Here is a 6,723-nt window from a genome sequence, read left to right as displayed (position 1 = left end):
ACCTTGATTAATGCCATTACTCCATAAATTGTCACTTTTTCCAAAACTGCATTCAAATTTCATGTTGTACATTTCATAGTAAGAACCTAGGTGGGTAGGTACTGACACCTATAATCAGTCAGCACAGACTGTCTTTGACAAATGATCATCTAGTCACAATTTGTGCTTTCTTCCCCCATTTCTGGACAAAAAACAGTCAGAAAGATTTTAGGGTATATTGCATAGAATGACTCCCTCCAATAAATCAGCTCCCCAGAAACACAGGATGAGGATGATGTTTTACAATATTTCCTGTAAGAAAGTTCATTAAAAATTATCTTACACATATCTCTTTTTTTCAGAGCCTTCCTAACAAAGATTCTGCCATATAATTTCTATTAATAGCTCTAAGTGACGGAAAAACAATTTTTACTATCATGCAGACATTTTTAGTTTCTTGGTCTTCAGTACTGGAGGTAGAGAAATCTTAAAGGTTGTCTTGCATGTAGTGCAGACAGGGCTGAAATTGCAGAATAGTGACAAGCACACAGAACAGATGTAGCCTATTTCAATGAGATTTCGATGACAGAAGGGAGGGCCTCTGAGGCACCTTCAAGTACAGTCCCCCTGTGATGTCACAAGCTTTTTGGAGGAGTCCTGAATCAGTCTAACACGCAGGCACCAATCATAATATTCTGCTTCTGTGCTGCAAAGTTGACATTCATGAAATTCATATATTACAACACACTGTCTTCTGCAGCCTTAATCACCCAATATCCGATTTCATTTCCTGATTATCTTTTAACCTCCTTGTTCATTCTATGAATGTAGCAAACAACTTTGGCGAGGGATCCTGCCAGCACAGTTTCTGTATTTTGACCCTCTATGTCACTCTTGGACATTAGATCTTTGATCTCTTCAACAATAATTTCATTTGCTGCAGTTAACAACTCGTATTTTCCATCTTCACTTCCTGAGGGATTAAATTCACAAGAAAGGTTGCCAGAGTCTCCAAAGAAGTCTCCAAGTCTGTCATTCTTTACGGGATATAAGAATTGAGTTTCTTGAATGTGACTTCCTATCACAGCAAGTTTGTCGGAACGATTCATGAATAAATGAGAATTTCCTAGCACCATCACTGCGTTTATGCATTTTGATAAAGTAAACTGAGATTACTTTAATGCTTGCTTTCTCCACCAAATTAGGCTGGTATCAACTACGATAACTAGAAGATTCAATTCATCTTCGTCTTAGACCATGGCAGCCTGGGTCCCTCAGCACACAGCCATTTGCAGTCTCAAATTTTTAAATAATTATATCTCTTCAAATATTGACTGTTCTCCCTCCACATTTGTGATCATCCAATGAACCTATATATAACATAGGGCATATTTATTTTCCTTGCGTTTAGCATCCTTCATAGATTATGTTGGAAGTGAGACATGATTCATTCTAAGATATACAGATAAGTCTGGACTGAGACAGAAGACCCAGGGCCACTTTGACGGGCCTCTAGTCTTATACCCCTGTCCCTAAATGTCATTTATCAAAACCTCTGACTTAGGTAACTTCAATCTATAACAGAGTCCTGGTAAAACTCAGCAAATATGCACAAACTATCACAGCTTAAAGTGCTAGCTACCCAGTAAGAAGCAGCTCAAAGTTCATGCTCATTAGCAGACAGTAGAGCCAGTTAGCAAACCAAAGCAAGAGAAGAAAGACCTTGGTAGTGGTCTTCAATTGGACATCCTGCTCAGGGCACCAATTATTTCGTCCCTTCTGCAGTGGTAGTATGGACTCCCTTACCCAAAACTTGTTTCAGGTCTCAAGACTGATGATGCCACAAACACACTCCAAGGGGATAGGAAAGATTTATTATTTTTATATAATGAGGCTTTATGAGGACAACAGGACTGTCCTCTTAAGTTGGTCCAAAATGGCTTCATAAAAAATAATAGTAGACAGATTTGGGGGGTTTGCTGCTGTAACGGGATGGGTGCTCACATGTGGACAGGGCTTTGCATGGTTTAAACTCTCACCAGCACCAAAGGAGGGAGCTCTTGGGCTCTCTTATCAGCTTTCACACATGTGGGCCAGAGGGAAAGAGGTAGAGGTAAGCTATAAAAGCTGTCAGTGGTCAAGCATAAAAATGGAGTCAGACTTTGTATTACATGAGCTCTGTGCCAGGGAAAAACAAAACAAAACAAAAATTAAAAACAAGTGCTGGGGCCTCCCTGGTGGCGCAGTGGTTGAGAGTCCGCCTGCCGATGCAGGGGATACGGGTTCGTGCCCCGGTCTGGGAGGATCCCATATGCCGCGGAGCGGCTGGGCCCGTGAGCCATGGCTGCTGAGCCTGCGCATCCGGAGCCTGTGCTCCGCAACGGGAGAGGCCACAACAGTGAGAGGCCCGCATACCACAAAAAAAAAAAAAAAAAAAAAAAAAAAAAAAAAAAAAAAACAAGTGCTGGTCTCCGGAGAGCGGCCAAACAGGACAAATAGTGGCACTAGTCCATGATTTTTGGCGAGTTCCAAACTTGCTCTTCAAGTTGCTTCTGAGATGCTGGTTTTTATAACTACTGTGTTTGAGAATCTATTGGAGAGAGGAAATTTTGGAGCATGGATGAGAATAAGGGAAACTTAAAATACAACAAACCTCACTGTTCTTACTGATATTCAACCATTTTTTTCCTTAAATAAATAGTCCTTGGAAGGTTGTAAGCTTTGGTTAATTTCTAGAGTTCTGAGAATATTGATATTGAAGTTTCTGTCAATGTTTACATTGCTTTTCTGGAGGAGTGGATTTCTGGAGTTTCTTATTCTACCATTCCATATATGTTAGTCTCCTAATCCTTTCTTAGCATAGACATTTAGAAACATGAATCTTGAGTCAGTCCTCTGAACTCTGAAACATCTACATTTTGAAGTAAACTGATGAAACCAAGCATGTTTAGAAGTCTTAGAAGATAAACATATATGCTACAGCAACCTTCATGAGATATTACCTTTATTTTTTTAAGGTTGAGGTGTTATAATAAATTTAAACAATTTAGATTATTAATGACAATCCAGAAATAATTGTTACTCTTTATTTCCCATGGGATAGACAATATTTACCAAGAATAAAATCCCTTCACTCTTCAAAATTATTTGTGCCAGAGAAGGTACTGGAAAAAATAATATTTGAAAATATATACAATGTTTTTGTGTACACACATCAGAAGTTCTATAGGATAGTAAGTTTCCAAGCAGAAACTCGGACATCAGTTTTATTCAAAGAAGCTCTATGTGAAACAAATTGATTTCATTTGGAATTGTTTAATTTATTAATAGTCATTTATTTTGTTTTTACAGCTGAAATAAAATGTTAATGCTAATACATAGAAATACAGTCTGGTATGCTAGTTGACATTTCTGAAATGTTAATTATTCCTGTTAAAACATAGAAAAGGATCTAATCATGATTAGCATTTTTATTTCTTTTTTAAGCCTTAAGCTTTTATCCACAAGCATAAAGGGCTACTGAGAATTTGTATGTTCTTCTACCTATGTTGATAACTTTTAATTTTTTCAGCTGGGCTTTTCTACAACCAATCTTTTAACTCTCCAAATCACAGTTTTGATGTACTCAAAGTCAGTGACTTCTTGACTCTTGATCCTGCACCGTTGTGGGTGTTTATAGTAGTATTAATCCTCCTGTAAACCATGACTTTTTAATTTTTAGCTCAGAGTTATGACTGAACTGGCATTTGCCTAGAATGCCTTACAGATTATTTCTAGAATAAGTTAAATAAAAGGATTAGGAATTCTACCAAAATCCTCTAGAAGAGATCCAAGTTCTCTCCTCCTCTGTAGTCATCACCATATACATAAAATAGCAATTCATAACATGGATGTACGTGTTTATTAATAAACTTGAATTTTCTCTAGGCTAGGGCAATAATGGTCTCTTGACCAGTTAGTTTGGTCAATGTGATTTGGGAACATTATCCCTAAGTAATTTTTCTAATGTACTGAAGGAACTGTTACAGGCATGACTGAACAAGTTAACTACTGTGGTCACCAGGGATCAGGGAATCACTGTATTTTATAATGTCAGAGAAAATTCATTGCCAATAGAACAATGCGAGTGATACCTTTAAGCATTGGGTCATATTGAGTTGGTGAAAATTGATGTTTACAGACAAAGCTACTGTTTTTGTCTCATTTAGCACATTTTTAAAAGGGAGTCAAAGAAGAGAGTGGTCATTTATTTTCTCTGACATTTAATTAATTCTCAAAATTAATAAATTGTTTCATAATTATGCAATATTTTGATTCATATTTATAAAGCAAAACCCTCAGCTAAACATCTTCTTCATCCAAAAAAATTTTTCTTTATGGAAATTTGTAGGCTAAATTTGTTTAAATTTCTCAGACTGATCCCATAGGAGAGCTCAATAAATAGTCCTAGTTGAATATCATTAGAATATTTGAGACGAGTTGAGGCTTCTTAGAAACATAGCAAATGTTTCAGGGCAGGAAAATAGAAATTCATTAACCAAACTTTCTATTTTTCATATAAAAACTTTTTTATGAAATAGAGCTTTTCAAAAACATTGTTAATAAGAGTGAGAAGTGGAATTCAAATTTTTGCCTGTTAGTGTCAAGTTGATCCCCTGTCCTCAGTCATCTCTGTATACAGGTTTGTGCTATGTTGATTCTATATTGGTAAATGAGTTTCTTTAACTTGTTTTGACAAGTGCACATACACTAGAATATATTTGCATAGGGAGTTCCCTGGTGGTCTAGTGGTTAGGGTTCGGCCGTCTGTGGCCATGGTTCAATCCCTGGTCAGGGAACTGAGATCCTGTGAGCCAGGCGATGTTACCAAAATAAAAAAAAAATAATAATAAAATAAATATTTGCATAGATGTGTTGATGATTTTATTTACTATAAATTTTCAGTTTTTATTTTTGCTTCGATATATTTAAGTATTATTTCCTGTACTAGTCATTTTATAGCAGAACATGTGGTCCTAGAAAACAGTTTTGGCAACCAATATTCATAAACTAAATTGTATTTCAAATAAAATTCACTTATGAGATTTTGATTTTGAGGTTTATAGAAAATGAACTGTCCACAAATAGAATTTTTCTTTTCTAAACCCCTAAATATTTAAACAACTTTAATGAAATCAAATAATATTTTTCCACTCTTTCATGAGATAGTCTCACTTGGAAACTTTTTTATGTGGGAAGAACTTTTGGGGAGAGGAGGGGAGAAAATCCTCCATAACATAATAAGATGTTGTTGTGACCTGCCTATGGCTTTTTGAGTTTCAATCTATGTATATACACTAGTGGTTTCTTTCTGAGGGAGAAACCAGGCTTCTCTGTATGTAAGAGCAAGCTCCACGTGCCAAAATAACAGAGTTGCTGAGGAGTTGAAGCACCTTGGAACAAGTTCTTAACAACAAGGAAAGGGAGTTGGTGAATAGATTACCATCTTCCCCTCCTCTCAGATGGGTAACTCACAGGAAGTCCCCACGCAGTGTCCCAGCCGTCCCAAGTCAGATAGAGTCCCAGTTGCCCACCCTGGGAACTTGCTTCCTAACATGCCCTGTATTGTCTTCCTTTCCTCTCTATCTCATTTTCCTACTCCCCAATTAACTTTTCCTTGGATTGTACCCAAAATGATGCAGCCTGGGGTAATCCTAGCAAACATTCTCAAAGTGGTCTGACTTAAAATCATAGAATATGGAGCTGTTTACATAATGACTTTTCAGGTTTGAAGTAAAACAATTAATTGGGCTCTTTTTCCTTATTCACATCATAAGCCAAGGATGGTAGTAGTCAAGGTGAAGGGCAAAATACATCATCATTATTGACGCAGATGATCTTGCAGAATATAGGTTATATCTGAGGGCTAGAAAACTTCCTAAGATCCAAACTCAGTATCATATAAATTATTATCAAGTTTGTCTTTTTACTGCCCCACTCATTTATTTTTAAGTCTTCATAATGAATGCTTTTTTATAAAAGATTTTAATCTCTTTTCAAATAGTCATCACCTATTGAAAAATCATTTAATTCCTTTTATTAGAAAAAAATCCTCATCTTTTTCTCCACTCTTCTCTTCTATTTTTCTGGTCAATTTAATCACCTCTCATATCATTTCATATATACATACAAATGAATACACAGTATACATTTATTAGATGTAACCAGAACCAAAATTTAACCATTGAAAAACGCATTTACACATTGGAGCACACATTTACAAGACTTCACTAGGAAAGTAGAAAACCAGAAATGCTTCATGTGGTGATTTGTCACTGTGTCTACCTTGTCTAACCTGGAACTAGGTTGCCCATTGTCCCCTCTTCTGTATGGTTTTGAGTTGGAGTTGATCTAAAAAACACTGCCATGAGGTTTGGAAGCTGGAGGTGAAGAAGGAGCCACTGTTTTATGAAGCTTTCACAACTACGTGAATGAGAGCCAGACACAGAGATCTTAGTGGATTCCAGCTTGTCCTGGCTTCCTCCTATTAATAGTCCAACTCTTTTTTCCTAATGCCCTGATGACGCACAATGGACCCAGGCCCACCAAAGGGCACAGAGGTAGCACCTGCTACTAACTGTCCTTTGTAGTGCCTCTGGGGCATCTGGACAGACCAGAAAGCTCAAACATTTCTCCAGATCCCAGTGCTTCAAGAGCACTGATGAGTAACTTTTCTCTAAACTTTTAGCTCCACGTTCCAGGCAT

General features: G+C 37.0%; 1 pseudogene across 1 annotated transcript; it reads right to left on the bottom strand.

The window, feature by feature from the left end:
* Positions 1-414: 414 nt before the first annotated feature.
* Positions 415-1,223, bottom strand: LOC307053408 (general transcription factor IIH subunit 3-like; annotated as a pseudogene). The gene has a single exon. The product of its transcript is annotated as a general transcription factor IIH subunit 3-like (transcript).
* Positions 1,224-6,723: the final 5,500 nt, after the last annotated feature.

Source organism: Hyperoodon ampullatus (genome assembly GCF_949752795.1).
Source record: "Hyperoodon ampullatus genome assembly, chromosome: 5".
NCBI classification, from domain to species: Eukaryota; Metazoa; Chordata; class Mammalia; order Artiodactyla; family Ziphiidae; genus Hyperoodon; species Hyperoodon ampullatus.
This window is presented reverse-complemented; position numbering and strand designations above follow the sequence as displayed.